A 15,815-nucleotide genomic window follows, 5' to 3' on the forward strand; every position below is an offset into this window, starting at 1 on the left:
TTTAGACCAGAATGACACCACGTTAAAACTTTTAGTGGATAATCATAATAAGAGTCTTAGACCCTTCAGACGCGCTGCGGGTACGAAGCTTTGTGGCCAGAACGGCAGCACGAGCCATCTAGTTTTGCTGGTCTTCAGTTCGAGTCTCGAAGCTGAGAACTTTTTAAATATATTTTTCTTTTCTTTTTTTACATTTTTTTTAGATATTTTTATCCTTTATTCCCACACTTACTACGAACTTTTCCAAATCTTATACTACTAAAATAAAATTTTATGTCAAAATATTTCTATATTCAAGAGAAATTTTAGGAGTCGAGTTCACGCACATGCGCAGAATTCATTCCTATTCAAAACATTGTGCTTTTAGATCAGAATGACACCACGTTAAAACTTTTAGTTGATAATCATAATGAGAGTCTTAGACCATTCAGACGCGCTGCAGGTACGAAGATTCGTGGCCAGATCGGCAGCACGAGCCATCTAGTTTTGCTGGTCTTCAATTCGAGTCTCGAAACTGAGAACTTTTTAAATATATTTTTCTTTTCTTTTTTTAACATTTTTTTTAGATATTTTTATCCTTTATTCCCACACTTACTACGAACTTTTCCAAATCTTATACTACTAAAATAAAATTTTATGTCAAAATATTTCTATATTCAAGAGAAATTTTAGGAGTCGAATTCACGCACATGCGCAGAATTCATTCCTATTCAAAACATTGTGCTTTTGGACAAGAATGACACCACGTTAAAACTTTTAGTGGATAATCATAAAAAGAGTCTTAGACCATTCAGACGCGCTGCAGGTACGAAGATTCGTGGCCAGATCGGCAGCACGAGCCATCTAGTTTTGCTGGTCTTCAGTTCGAGTCTCGAAACTGAGAACTTTTTAAATATATTTTTCTTTTCTTTTTTTTACATTTTTTTTTAGATATTTTTATCCTTTATTCCCACACTTACTACGAACTTTTCCAAATCTTATACTACTAAAATAAAATTTTATGTCAAAATATTTCTATATTCAAGAGAAATTTTAGAAGTCGAGTTCACGCACATGCGCAGAATTCATTCCTATTCAAAACATTGTGCTTTTAGACCAGAATGACACCACGTTAAAACTTTTAGTGGATAATCATAATGAGAGTCTTAGACCATTCAGACGCGCTGCGGGTACGACGCTTCGTGGCCAGATCGGCAGCACGAGCCATCTAGTTTTGCTGGTCTTCAGTTCGAGTCTCGAAACTGAGAACTTTTTAAATATATTTTTCTTTTCTTTTTTTTTACATTTTTCTTAGATATTTTTATCCTTTATTCCCACACTTACTACGAACTTTTCCGAATATTATACTACTAAAATAAAATTTTATGTCAAAATATCTCTATATTCAAGAGAAATTTTAGGACTCGAGCTCATGAACATGCGCAGAATTCATTCCTATTCAAAACATTGTGCTTTTGGACAAGAATGACACCACGTTAAAACTTTTAGTTGATAATCATAATGAGAGTCTTAGACCATTCAGACGCGCTGCAGGTACGAAGCTTCGTGGCCAGATCGGCAGCACGAGCCATCTAGTTTTGCTGGTCTTCAGTTCGAGTCTCGAAACTGAGAACTTTTTCAATATCTTTTTCTTTTCTTTTTTTTACATTTTTTTAGATATTTTTATCCTTTATTCCCACACTTACTACGAACTTTTCCAAATCTTATACTACTAAAATAAAATTTTATGTCAAAATATTTCTATATTCAAGAGAAATTTTAGGAGTCGAGTTCACGCACATGCGCAGAATTCATTCCTATTCAAAACATTGTGCTTTTGGACAAGAATGACACCACGTTAAAACTTTTAGTTGATAATCATAATGAGAGTCTTAGACCATTCAGACGTGCTGCGGGTACGAGGCTTCTTGGCCAGATCGGCAGCACGAGCCATCTAGTTTTGCTGGTCTTCAGTTCGAGTCTCGAAACTGAGAACTTTTTAAATATATTTTTCTTTTCTTTTTTTTTACATTTTTCTTAGTTATTTTTATCCTTTATTCCCACACTTACTACGAACTTTTCCGAATATTATACTACTAAAATAAAATTTTATGTCAAAATATCTCTATATTCAAGAGAAATTTTAGGACTCGAGCTCATGAACATGCGCAGAATTCATTCCTATTCAAAACATTGTGCTTTTGGACAAGAATGACACCACGTTAAAACTTTTAGTTGATAATCATAATGAGAGTCTTAGACCATTCAGACGCGCTGCAGGTACGAAGCTTCGTGGCCAGATCGGCAGCACGAGCCATCTAGTTTTGCTGGTCTTCAGTTCGAGTCTCGAAACTGAGAACTTTTTCAATATCTTTTTCTTTTCTTTTTTTTACATTTTTTTAGATATTTTTATCCTTTATTCCCACACTTACTACGAACTTTTCCAAATCTTATACTACTAAAATAAAATTTTATGTCAAAATATTTCTATATTCAAGAGAAATTTTAGGAGTCGAGTTCACGCACATGCGCAGAATTCATTCCTATTCAAAACATTGTGCTTTTGGACAAGAATGACACCACGTTAAAACTTTTAGTTGATAATCATAATGAGAGTCTTAGACCATTCAGACGCGCTGCAGGTACGAAGCTTCGTGGCCAGATCGGCAGTACGAGCCATCTAGTTTTACTGGTCTTCAGTTCGAGTCTCGAAACTGAGAACTTTTTCAATATATTTTTCTTTTCTTTTTTTTACATTTTTTTTAGATATTTTTATCCTTTATTCCCACACTTACTACGAACTTTTCCGAATATTATACTACTAAAATAAAATTTTATGTCAAAATATCTCTATATTCAAGAGAAATTTTAGGACTCGAGCTCATGAACATGCGCAGAATTCATTCCTATTCAAAACATTGTGCTTTTGGACAAGAATGACACCACGTTAAAACTTTTAGTTGATAATCATAATGAGAGTCTTAGACCATTCAGACGCGCTGCAGGTACGAAGCTTCGTGGCCAGATCGGCAGCACGAGCCATCTAGTTTTGCTGGTCTTCAGTTCGAGTCTCGAAACTGAGAACTTTTTCAATATCTTTTTCTTTTCTTTTTTTTACATTTTTTTTAGATATTTTTATCCTTTATTCCCACACTTACTACGAACTTTTCCAAATCTTATACTACTAAAATAAAATTTTATGTCAAAATATTTCTATATTCAAGAGAAATTTTAGGAGTCGAGTTCACGCACATGCGCAGAATTCATTCCTATTCAAAACATTGTGCTTTTGGACAAGAATGACACCACGTTAAAACTTTTAGTTGATAATCATAATGAGAGTCTTAGACCATTCAGACGCGCTGCAGGTACGAAGCTTCGTGGCCAGATCGGCAGTACGAGCCATCTAGTTTTACTGGTCTTCAGTTCGAGTCTCGAAACTGAGAACTTTTTCAATATATTTTTCTTTTCTTTTTTTTACATTTTTTTAGATATTTTTATCCTTTATTCCCATACTTACTACGAACTTTTCCAAATCTTATATTACTAAAATAAAATTTTATGTCAAAATATTTCTATATTCAAGAGAAATTTTAGGAGTCTAGTTCAAGCACATGCGCAGAATTCATTCCTATTCAAAACATTGTGCTTTTAGACCAGAATGACACCACGTTAAAACTTTTAGTGGATGATCATAATGACAGTCTTAGAACATTGAGACGCGCTGCGGGTACGAAGCTTCGTGGCCAGATCGGCAGCACGAGCCATCTAGTTTTGCTGGTCTTCAGTTCGAGTCTCGAAACTGAGAACTTTCTCAATATATTTTTCTTTTCTTTTTTTAAAGTTTTATTTTAGATATTTTTATCCTTTATTCCCACACTTACTACGAACTTTTCCAAATCTTATACTACTAAAATAAAATTTTATGTCAAAATATTTCTATATTCAAGAGAAATTTTAGGAGTCGAGTTCACGCACATGCGCAGAATTCATTCCTATTCAAAACATTGTGCTTTTGGACAAGAATGACACCACGTTAAAACTTTTAGTGGATAATCATAAAAAGAGTCTTAGACCATTCAGACGCGCTGCAGGTACGAAGATTCGTGGCCAGATCGGCAGCACGAGCCATCTAGTTTTGCTGGTCTTCAGTTCGAGTCTCGAAACTGAGAACTTTTTAAATATATTTTTCTTTTCTTTTTTTTACATTTTTTTTAGATATTTTTATCCTTTATTCCCACACTTACTACGAACTTTTCCAAATCTTATACTACTAAAATAAAATTTTATGTCAAAATATTTCTATATTCAAGAGAAATTTTAGAAGTCGAGTTCACGCACATGCGCAGAATTCATTCCTATTCAAAACATTGTGCTTTTAGACCAGAATGACACCACGTTAAAACTTTTAGTGGATAATCATAATGAGAGTCTTAGACCATTCAGACGCGCTGCGGGTACGACGCTTCGTGGCCAGATCGGCAGCACGAGCCATCTAGTTTTGATGGTCTTCAGTTCGAGTCTCGAAACTGAGAACTTTTTAAATATATTTTTCTTTTCTTTTTTTTAAATTTTTTTTAGATATTTTTATCCTTTATTCCCACACTTACTACGAACTTTTCCAAAACTTATACTACTAAAATAAAATTTTATGTCAAAATATTTCTATATTCAAGAGAAATTTTAGGAGTCGATTTAACGCACATGCGCAGAATTCATTCCTATTCAAAACATTGTGCTTTTAGACCAGAATGACACCACGTTAAAACTTTTAGTAGATAATCATAATGAGAGTCTTAGACCATTCAGACGTGCTGCGGGTACGAGGCTTCTTGGCCAGATCGGCAGCACGAGCCATCTAGTTTTGCTGGTCTTCAGTTCGAGTCTCGAAACTGAGAACTTTTTAAATATATTTTTCTTTTCTTTTTTTTTACATTTTTCTTAGTTATTTTTATCCTTTATTCCCACACTTACTACGAACTTTTCCGAATATTATACTACTAAAATAAAATTTTATGTCAAAATATCTCTATATTCAAGAGAAATTTTAGGACTCGAGCTCATGAACATGCGCAGAATTCATTCCTATTCAAAACATTGTGCTTTTGGACAAGAATGACACCACGTTAAAACTTTTAGTTGATAATCATAATGAGAGTCTTAGACCATTCAGACGCGCTGCAGGTACGAAGCTTCGTGGCCAGATCGGCAGCACGAGCCATCTAGTTTTGCTGGTCTTCAGTTCGAGTCTCGAAACTGAGAACTTTTTCAATATCTTTTTCTTTTCTTTTTTTTACATTTTTTTAGATATTTTTATCCTTTATTCCCACACTTACTACGAACTTTTCCAAATCTTATACTACTAAAATAAAATTTTATGTCAAAATATTTCTATATTCAAGAGAAATTTTAGGAGTCGAGTTCACGCACATGCGCAGAATTCATTCCTATTCAAAACATTGTGCTTTTAGATCAGAATGACACCACGTTAAAACTTTTAGTTGATAATCATAATGAGAGTCTTAGACCATTCAGACGCGCTGCAGGTACGAAGATTCGTGGCCAGATCGGCAGCACGAGCCATCTAGTTTTGCTGGTCTTCAATTCGAGTCTCGAAACTGAGAACTTTTTCAATATATTTTTCTTTTCTTTTTTTAACATTTTTTTTAGATATTTTTATCCTTTATTCCCACACTTACTACGAACTTTTCCAAATCTTATACTACTAAAATAAAATTTTATGTCAAAATATTTCTATATTCAAGAGAAATTTTAGGAGTCGAATTCACGCACATGCGCAGAATTCATTCCTATTCAAAACATTGTGCTTTTGGACAAGAATGACACCACGTTAAAACTTTTAGTGGATAATCATAAAAAGAGTCTTAGACCATTCAGACGCGCTGCAGGTACGAAGATTCGTGGCCAGATCGGCAGCACGAGCCATCTAGTTTTGCTGGTCTTCAGTTCGAGTCTCGAAACTGAGAACTTTTTAAATATATTTTTCTTTTCTTTTTTTTACATTTTTTTTTAGATATTTTTATCCTTTATTCCCACACTTACTACGAACTTTTCCAAATCTTATACTACTAAAATAAAATTTTATGTCAAAATATTTCTATATTCAAGAGAAATTTTAGAAGTCGAGTTCACGCACATGCGCAGAATTCATTCCTATTCAAAACATTGTGCTTTTAGACCAGAATGACACCACGTTAAAACTTTTAGTGGATAATCATAATGAGAGTCTTAGACCATTCAGACGCGCTGCGGGTACGACGCTTCGTGGCCAGATCGGCAGCACGAGCCATCTAGTTTTGCTGGTCTTCAGTTCGAGTCTCGAAACTGAGAACTTTTTAAATATATTTTTCTTTTCTTTTTTTTTACATTTTTCTTAGATATTTTTATCCTTTATTCCCACACTTACTACGAACTTTTCCGAATATTATACTACTAAAATAAAATTTTATGTCAAAATATCTCTATATTCAAGAGAAATTTTAGGACTCGAGCTCATGAACATGCGCAGAATTCATTCCTATTCAAAACATTGTGCTTTTGGACAAGAATGACACCACGTTAAAACTTTTAGTTGATAATCATAATGAGAGTCTTAGACCATTCAGACGCGCTGCAGGTACGAAGCTTCGTGGCCAGATCGGCAGCACGAGCCATCTAGTTTTGCTGGTCTTCAGTTCGAGTCTCGAAACTGAGAACTTTTTCAATATCTTTTTCTTTTCTTTTTTTTACATTTTTTTAGATATTTTTATCCTTTATTCCCACACTTACTACGAACTTTTCCAAATCTTATACTACTAAAATAAAATTTTATGTCAAAATATTTCTATATTCAAGAGAAATTTTAGGAGTCGAGTTCACGCACATGCGCAGAATTCATTCCTATTCAAAACATTGTGCTTTTGGACAAGAATGACACCACGTTAAAACTTTTAGTTGATAATCATAATGAGAGTCTTAGACCATTCAGACGCGCTGCAGGTACGAAGCTTCGTGGCCAGATCGGCAGTACGAGCCATCTAGTTTTACTGGTCTTCAGTTCGAGTCTCGAAACTGAGAACTTTTTCAATATATTTTTCTTTTCTTTTTTTTACATTTTTTTTAGATATTTTTATCCTTTATTCCCACACTTACTACGAACTTTTCCGAATATTATACTACTAAAATAAAATTTTATGTCAAAATATCTCTATATTCAAGAGAAATTTTAGGACTCGAGCTCATGAACATGCGCAGAATTCATTCCTATTCAAAACATTGTGCTTTTGGACAAGAATGACACCACGTTAAAACTTTTAGTTGATAATCATAATGAGAGTCTTAGACCATTCAGACGCGCTGCAGGTACGAAGCTTCGTGGCCAGATCGGCAGCACGAGCCATCTAGTTTTGCTGGTCTTCAGTTCGAGTCTCGAAACTGAGAACTTTTTCAATATCTTTTTCTTTTCTTTTTTTTACATTTTTTTTAGATATTTTTATCCTTTATTCCCACACTTACTACGAACTTTTCCAAATCTTATACTACTAAAATAAAATTTTATGTCAAAATATTTCTATATTCAAGAGAAATTTTAGGAGTCGAGTTCACGCACATGCGCAGAATTCATTCCTATTCAAAACATTGTGCTTTTGGACAAGAATGACACCACGTTAAAACTTTTAGTTGATAATCATAATGAGAGTCTTAGACCATTCAGACGCGCTGCAGGTACGAAGCTTCGTGGCCAGATCGGCAGTACGAGCCATCTAGTTTTACTGGTCTTCAGTTCGAGTCTCGAAACTGAGAACTTTTTCAATATATTTTTCTTTTCTTTTTTTTACATTTTTTTAGATATTTTTATCCTTTATTCCCATACTTACTACGAACTTTTCCAAATCTTATATTACTAAAATAAAATTTTATGTCAAAATATTTCTATATTCAAGAGAAATTTTAGGAGTCTAGTTCAAGCACATGCGCAGAATTCATTCCTATTCAAAACATTGTGCTTTTAGACCAGAATGACACCACGTTAAAACTTTTAGTGGATGATCATAATGACAGTCTTAGAACATTGAGACGCGCTGCGGGTACGAAGCTTCGTGGCCAGATCGGCAGCACGAGCCATCTAGTTTTGCTGGTCTTCAGTTCGAGTCTCGAAACTGAGAACTTTCTCAATATATTTTTCTTTTCTTTTTTTAAAGTTTTATTTTAGATATTTTTATCCTTTATTCCCACACTTACTACGAACTTTTCCAAATCTTATACTACTAAAATAAAATTTTATGTCAAAATATTTCTATATTCAAGAGAAATTTTAGGAGTCGAGTTCACGCACATGCGCAGAATTCATTCCTATTCAAAACATTGTGCTTTTGGACAAGAATGACACCACGTTAAAACTTTTAGTGGATAATCATAAAAAGAGTCTTAGACCATTCAGACGCGCTGCAGGTACGAAGATTCGTGGCCAGATCGGCAGCACGAGCCATCTAGTTTTGCTGGTCTTCAGTTCGAGTCTCGAAACTGAGAACTTTTTAAATATATTTTTCTTTTCTTTTTTTTACATTTTTTTTAGATATTTTTATCCTTTATTCCCACACTTACTACGAACTTTTCCAAATCTTATACTACTAAAATAAAATTTTATGTCAAAATATTTCTATATTCAAGAGAAATTTTAGAAGTCGAGTTCACGCACATGCGCAGAATTCATTCCTATTCAAAACATTGTGCTTTTAGACCAGAATGACACCACGTTAAAACTTTTAGTGGATAATCATAATGAGAGTCTTAGACCATTCAGACGCGCTGCGGGTACGACGCTTCGTGGCCAGATCGGCAGCACGAGCCATCTAGTTTTGATGGTCTTCAGTTCGAGTCTCGAAACTGAGAACTTTTTAAATATATTTTTCTTTTCTTTTTTTTAAATTTTTTTTAGATATTTTTATCCTTTATTCCCACACTTACTACGAACTTTTCCAAAACTTATACTACTAAAATAAAATTTTATGTCAAAATATTTCTATATTCAAGAGAAATTTTAGGAGTCGATTTAACGCACATGCGCAGAATTCATTCCTATTCAAAACATTGTGCTTTTAGACCAGAATGACACCACGTTAAAACTTTTAGTAGATAATCATAATGAGAGTCTTAGACCATTCAGACGTGCTGCGGGTACGAGGCTTCTTGGCCAGATCGGCAGCACGAGCCATCTAGTTTTGCTGGTCTTCAGTTCGAGTCTCGAAACTGAGAACTTTTTAAATATATTTTTCTTTTCTTTTTTTTTACATTTTTCTTAGTTATTTTTATCCTTTATTCCCACACTTACTACGAACTTTTCCGAATATTATACTACTAAAATAAAATTTTATGTCAAAATATCTCTATATTCAAGAGAAATTTTAGGACTCGAGCTCATGAACATGCGCAGAATTCATTCCTATTCAAAACATTGTGCTTTTGGACAAGAATGACACCACGTTAAAACTTTTAGTTGATAATCATAATGAGAGTCTTAGACCATTCAGACGCGCTGCAGGTACGAAGCTTCGTGGCCAGATCGGCAGCACGAGCCATCTAGTTTTGCTGGTCTTCAGTTCGAGTCTCGAAACTGAGAACTTTTTCAATATCTTTTTCTTTTCTTTTTTTTACATTTTTTTAGATATTTTTATCCTTTATTCCCACACTTACTACGAACTTTTCCAAATCTTATACTACTAAAATAAAATTTTATGTCAAAATATTTCTATATTCAAGAGAAATTTTAGGAGTCGAGTTCACGCACATGCGCAGAATTCATTCCTATTCAAAACATTGTGCTTTTGGACAAGAATGACACCACGTTAAAACTTTTAGTTGATAATCATAATGAGAGTCTTAGACCATTCAGACGCGCTGCAGGTACGAAGCTTCGTGGCCAGATCGGCAGTACGAGCCATCTAGTTTTACTGGTCTTCAGTTCGAGTCTCGAAACTGAGAACTTTTTCAATATATTTTTCTTTTCTTTTTTTTACATTTTTTTTAGATATTTTTATCCTTTATTCCCACACTTACTACGAACTTTTCCGAATATTATACTACTAAAATAAAATTTTATGTCAAAATATCTCTATATTCAAGAGAAATTTTAGGACTCGAGCTCATGAACATGCGCAGAATTCATTCCTATTCAAAACATTGTGCTTTTGGACAAGAATGACACCACGTTAAAACTTTTAGTTGATAATCATAATGAGAGTCTTAGACCATTCAGACGCGCTGCAGGTACGAAGCTTCGTGGCCAGATCGGCAGCACGAGCCATCTAGTTTTGCTGGTCTTCAGTTCGAGTCTCGAAACTGAGAACTTTTTCAATATCTTTTTCTTTTCTTTTTTTTACATTTTTTTTAGATATTTTTATCCTTTATTCCCACACTTACTACGAACTTTTCCAAATCTTATACTACTAAAATAAAATTTTATGTCAAATTATTTCTATATTCAAGAGAAATTTTAGGAGTCGAGTTCACGCACATGCGCAGAATTCATTCCTATTCAAAATATTGTGCTTTTAGAGCAGAATGACACCACGTTAAAAATTTTAGTGGATAATCATAATGAGAGTCTTAGACCATTCAGACGCGCTGCGGGTACGAAGCTTCGTGGCGAGATCGGCAGCACGAGCCATCTAGTTTTGCTGGTCTTCAGTTCCAGTCTCGAAACTGAGAACTTTTTAAATATATTCTTGTTTTCTTTTTTTACATTTTTTTTAGATATTTTTATCCTTTATTCCCACACTTACTACGAACTTTTCCAAATCTTATACTACTAAAATAAAATTTTATGTCAAAATATTTCTATATTCAAGAGTAATTTTAGGAGTCGAGTTCACGCACATGCGCAGAATTCATTCCTATTCAAAACATTGTGCTTTTAGACCAGAATGACACCACGTTAAAACTTTTAGTTGATAATCATAATGAGAGTCTTAGACCATTCAGACGCGCTTCAGGTACGACGCTTCGTGGCCAGATCGGCAGCACTAGCCATCTACTTTTGCTGGTCTTCAGTTCGAGTCTCGAAACTGAGAACTTTCTCAATATATTTTTCTTTTCTTTTTTTAAAGTTTTATTTTAGATATTTTTATCCTTTATTCCCACACTTACTACGAACTTTTCCAAATCTTATACTACTAAAATAAAATTTTATGTCAAAATATTTCTATATTCAAGAGAAATTTTAGGAGTCGAGTTCACGCACATGCGCAGAATTCATTCCTATTCAAAACATTGTGCTTTTGGACAAGAATGACACCACGTTAAAACTTTTAGTGGATAATCATAAAAAGAGTCTTAGACCATTCAGACGCGCTGCAGGTACGAAGATTCGTGGCCAGATCGGCAGCACGAGCCATCTAGTTTTGCTGGTCTTCAGTTCAAGTCTCGAAACAGAGAACTTTTTAAATATATTTTTCTTTTCTTTTTTTTACATTTTTTTTTAGATATTTTTATCCTTTATTCCCACACTTACTACGAACTTTTCCAAATCTTATACTACTAAAATAAAATTTTATGTCAAAATATTTCTATATTCAAGAGAAATTTTAGAAGTCGAGTTCACGCACATGCGCAGAATTCATTCCTATTCAAAACATTGTGCTTTTAGACCAGAATGACACCACGTTAAAACTTTTAGTGGATAATCATAATGAGAGTCTTAGACCATTCAGACGCGCTGCGGGTACGAAGCTTCGTGGCGAGATCGGCAGTACGAGCCATCTAGTTTTACTGGTCTTCAGTTCGAGTCTCGAAACTGAGAACTTTTTAAATATATTTTTCTTTTCTTTTTTTTAAATTTTTTTTAGATATTTTTATCCTTTATTCCCACACTTACTACGAACTTTTCCAAAACTTATACTACTAAAATAAAATTTTATGTCAAAATATTTCTATATTCAAGAGAAATTTTAGGAGTCGATTTAACGCACATGCGCAGAATTCATTCCTATTCAAAACATTGTGCTTTTAGACCAGAATGACACCACGTTAAAACTTTTAGTAGATAATCATAATGAGAGTCTTAGACCATTCAGACGTGCTGCGGGTACGAGGCTTCTTGGCCAGATCGGCAGCACGAGCCATCTAGTTTTGCTGGTCTTCAGTTCGAGTCTCGAAACTGAGAACTTTTTAAATATATTTTTCTTTTCTTTTTTTTTACATTTTTCTTAGATATTTTTATCCTTTATTCCCACACTTACTACGAACTTTTCCGAATATTATACTACTAAAATAAAATTTTATGTCAAAATATCTCTATATTCAAGAGAAATTTTAGGACTCGAGCTCATGAACATGCGCAGAATTCATTCCTATTCAAAACATTGTGCTTTTGGACAAGAATGACACCACGTTAAAACTTTTAGTTGATAATCATAATGAGAGTCTTAGACCATTCAGACGCGCTGCAGGTACGAAGCTTCGTGGCCAGATCGGCAGTACGAGCCATCTAGTTTTACTGGTCTTCAGTTCGAGTCTCGAAACTGAGAACTTTTTCAATATATTTTTCTTTTCTTTTTTTTACATTTTTTTTAGATATTTTTATCCTTTATTCCCATACTTACTACGAACTTTTCCAAATCTTATATTACTAAAATAAAATTTTATGTCAAAATATTTCTATATTCAAGAGAAATTTTAGGAGTCTAGTTCAAGCACATGCGCAGAATTCATTCCTATTCAAAACATTGTGCTTTTAGACCAGAATGACACCACGTTAAAACTTTTAGTGGATGATCATAATGACAGTCTTAGAACATTGAGACGCGCTGCGGGTACGAAGCTTCGTGGCCAGATCGGCAGCACGAGCCATCTCGTTTTGCTGGTCTTCAGTTCGAGTCTCGAAACTGAGAACTTTTTAAATATATTCTTCTTTTCTTTTTTTTAACATTTTTTTTAGATATTTTTATCCTTTATTCCCACACTTACTACGAACTTTTCCAAATCTTATACTACTAAAATAAAATTTTATGTCAAAATATTTCTATATTCAAGAGAAATTTTAGGAGTCGAGTTCACGCACATGCGCAGAATTCATTCCTATTCAAAACATTGTGCTTTTAGAGCAGAATGACACCACGTTAAAAATTTTAGTGGATAATCATAATGAGAGTCTTAGACCATTCAGACGCGCTGCGGGTACGAAGCTTCGTGGCGAGATCGGCAGCACGAGCCATCTAGTTTTGCTGGTCTTCAGTTCCAGTCTCGAAACTGAGAACTTTTTAAATATATTCTTGTTTTCTTTTTTTACATTTTTTTAGATATTTTTATCCTTTATTCCCACACTTACTACGAACTTTTCCAAATCTTATACTACTAAAATAAAATTTCATGTCAAAATATTTCTATATTCAAGAGTAATTTTAGGAGTCGAGTTCACGCACATGCGCAGAATTCATTCCTATTCAAAACATTGTGCTTTTAGACCAGAATGACACCACGTTAAAACTTTTAGTTGATAATCATAATGAGAGTCTTAGACCATTCAGACGCGCTGCAGGTACGACGCTTCGTGGCCAGATCGGCAGCACTAGCCATCTAGTTTTGCTGGTCTTCAGTTCGAGTCTCGAAACTGAGAACTTTCTCAATATATTTTTCTTTTCTTTTTTTTACATTTTTTTTAGATATTTTTATCCTTTATTCCCACACTTACTACGAACTTTTCCAAATCTTATACTACTAAAATAAAATTTTATGTCAAAATATTTCTATATTCAAGAGAAATTTTAGGAGTCGAGTTCAGGCACATGCGCAGAATTCATTCCTATTCAAAACATTGTGCTTTAAGACCAGAATGACACAACGTTAACACTTTTAGTGGATAATCATAATAAGAGTCTTAGACCATTCAGACGCTCTGGGGGTACGAAGCTTCGTGGCCAGATCGGCAGCACGAGCCATCTAGTTATTCTGGTCTTCAGTTCGAGTCTCGAAACTAAGAACTTTTTCAATATATTTTTCTTTTCTTTTTTTTTAAGTTTTATGTTAGATATTTTTATCCTTTATTCCCACACTTACTACGAACTTTTCCAAATCTTATATTACTAAAATAAAATTTTATGTCAAAATATTTCTATATTCAAGAGAAATTTTAGGAGTCGAGTTCACGCACATGCGCAGAATTCATTCCTATTCAAAACATTGTGCTTTTGGACAAGAATGACACCACGTTAAAACTTTTAGTTGATAATCATAATGAGAGTCCTAGACCATTCAGACGCGCTGCAGGTACGAAGCTTCGTGGCCAGATCGGCAGCACGAGCCATCTAGTTTTGCTGGTCTTCAGTTCGAGTCTCGAAACTAAGAACTATTTAAATATATTCTTCTTTTCTTTTTTTTACATTTTTTTTAGATATTTTTATCCTTTACTCCCACACTTACTACGAACTTTTCCAAATCTTATACTACTAAAATAAAATTTTATGTCAAAATATTTCTATATTCAAGAGAAATTTTAGGAGTCGAGTTCACGCACATGCGCAGAATTCATTCCTATACAAAACATTGTGCTTTTAGACCAGAATGACACCACGTTAAAACTTTTAGTCGATAATCATAATGAGAGTCTTAGACCATTCACACGCGCTGCTGGTACGAAGCTTCGTGGCCAGATCGGCAGTACGAGCCATCTAGTTTTGCTGGTCTTCAGTTCGAGTCTCGAAACTGAGAACTTTTTCAATATATTTTTCTTTTCTTTTTTTTACATTTTTTTTAGATATTTTTATCCTTTATTCCCATACTTACTACGAACTTTTCCAAATCTTATATTACTAAAATAAAATTTTATGTCAAAATATTTCTATATTCAAGAGAAATTTTAGAGGTCGAGTTCACGCACATGCGCAGAATTCATTCCTATTCAAAACATTGTGCTTTTAGACCAGAATGACACCACGTTAAAACTTTTAGTGGATAATCATAATGAGAGTCTTAGACCATTCAGACGCGCTGCGGGTACGAAGCTTCGTTACCAGATCGGCAGCACGAGCCATTTAGTTTTGCTGGTCTTCAGTTCGATTCTTGAAACTGAGAACTTTTTAAATATATTTTTCTTTTCTTTTTTTTAAATTTTTTTAAGATATTTTTATCCTTTATTCCCACACTTACTAAGAACTTTTCCAAATCTTATACTACTAAAATAAAATTTTATGTCAAAATATTTCTATATTCAACAGAAATTTTAGGAGTCGAGTTCACGCACATGCGCAGAATTCAATCCTATTCAAAAGATTGTGCTTTTAGACCAGAATGACACCACGTTAAAACTTTTAGTGGATAATCATAATAAGAGTCTTAGACCCTTCAGACGCGCTGCGGGTACGAAGCTTCGTGGCCAGAACGGCAGCATGAGCCATCTAGTTTTGCTCGTCTTCAGTTCGAGTCTCGAAGCTGAGAACTTTTTAAATATATTTTTCTTTTCTTTTTTTTACATTTTTTTTAGATATTTTTATCCTTTATTCCCACACTTACTACGAACTTTTCCAAATCTTATACTACTAAAATAAAATTTTATGTCAAAATATTTCTATATTCAAGAGAAATTTTAGGAGTCGAGTTCACGCACATGCGCAGAATTCATTCCTATTCAAAACATTGTGCTTTTAGATCAGAATGACACCACGTTAAAACTTTTAGTTGATAATCATAATGAGAGTCTTAGACCATTCAGACGCGCTGCAGGTACGAAGATTCGTGGCCAGATCGGCAGCACGAGCCATCTAGTTTTTGCTGGTCTTCAATTCGAGTCTCGAAACTGAGAACTTTTTAAATATATTTTTCTTTTCTTTTTTTACATTTTTTTT

Source organism: Argiope bruennichi, chromosome X2 (assembly GCF_947563725.1).
Source record: "Argiope bruennichi chromosome X2, qqArgBrue1.1, whole genome shotgun sequence".
In the NCBI taxonomy this organism is placed as follows: domain Eukaryota; kingdom Metazoa; phylum Arthropoda; class Arachnida; order Araneae; family Araneidae; genus Argiope; species Argiope bruennichi.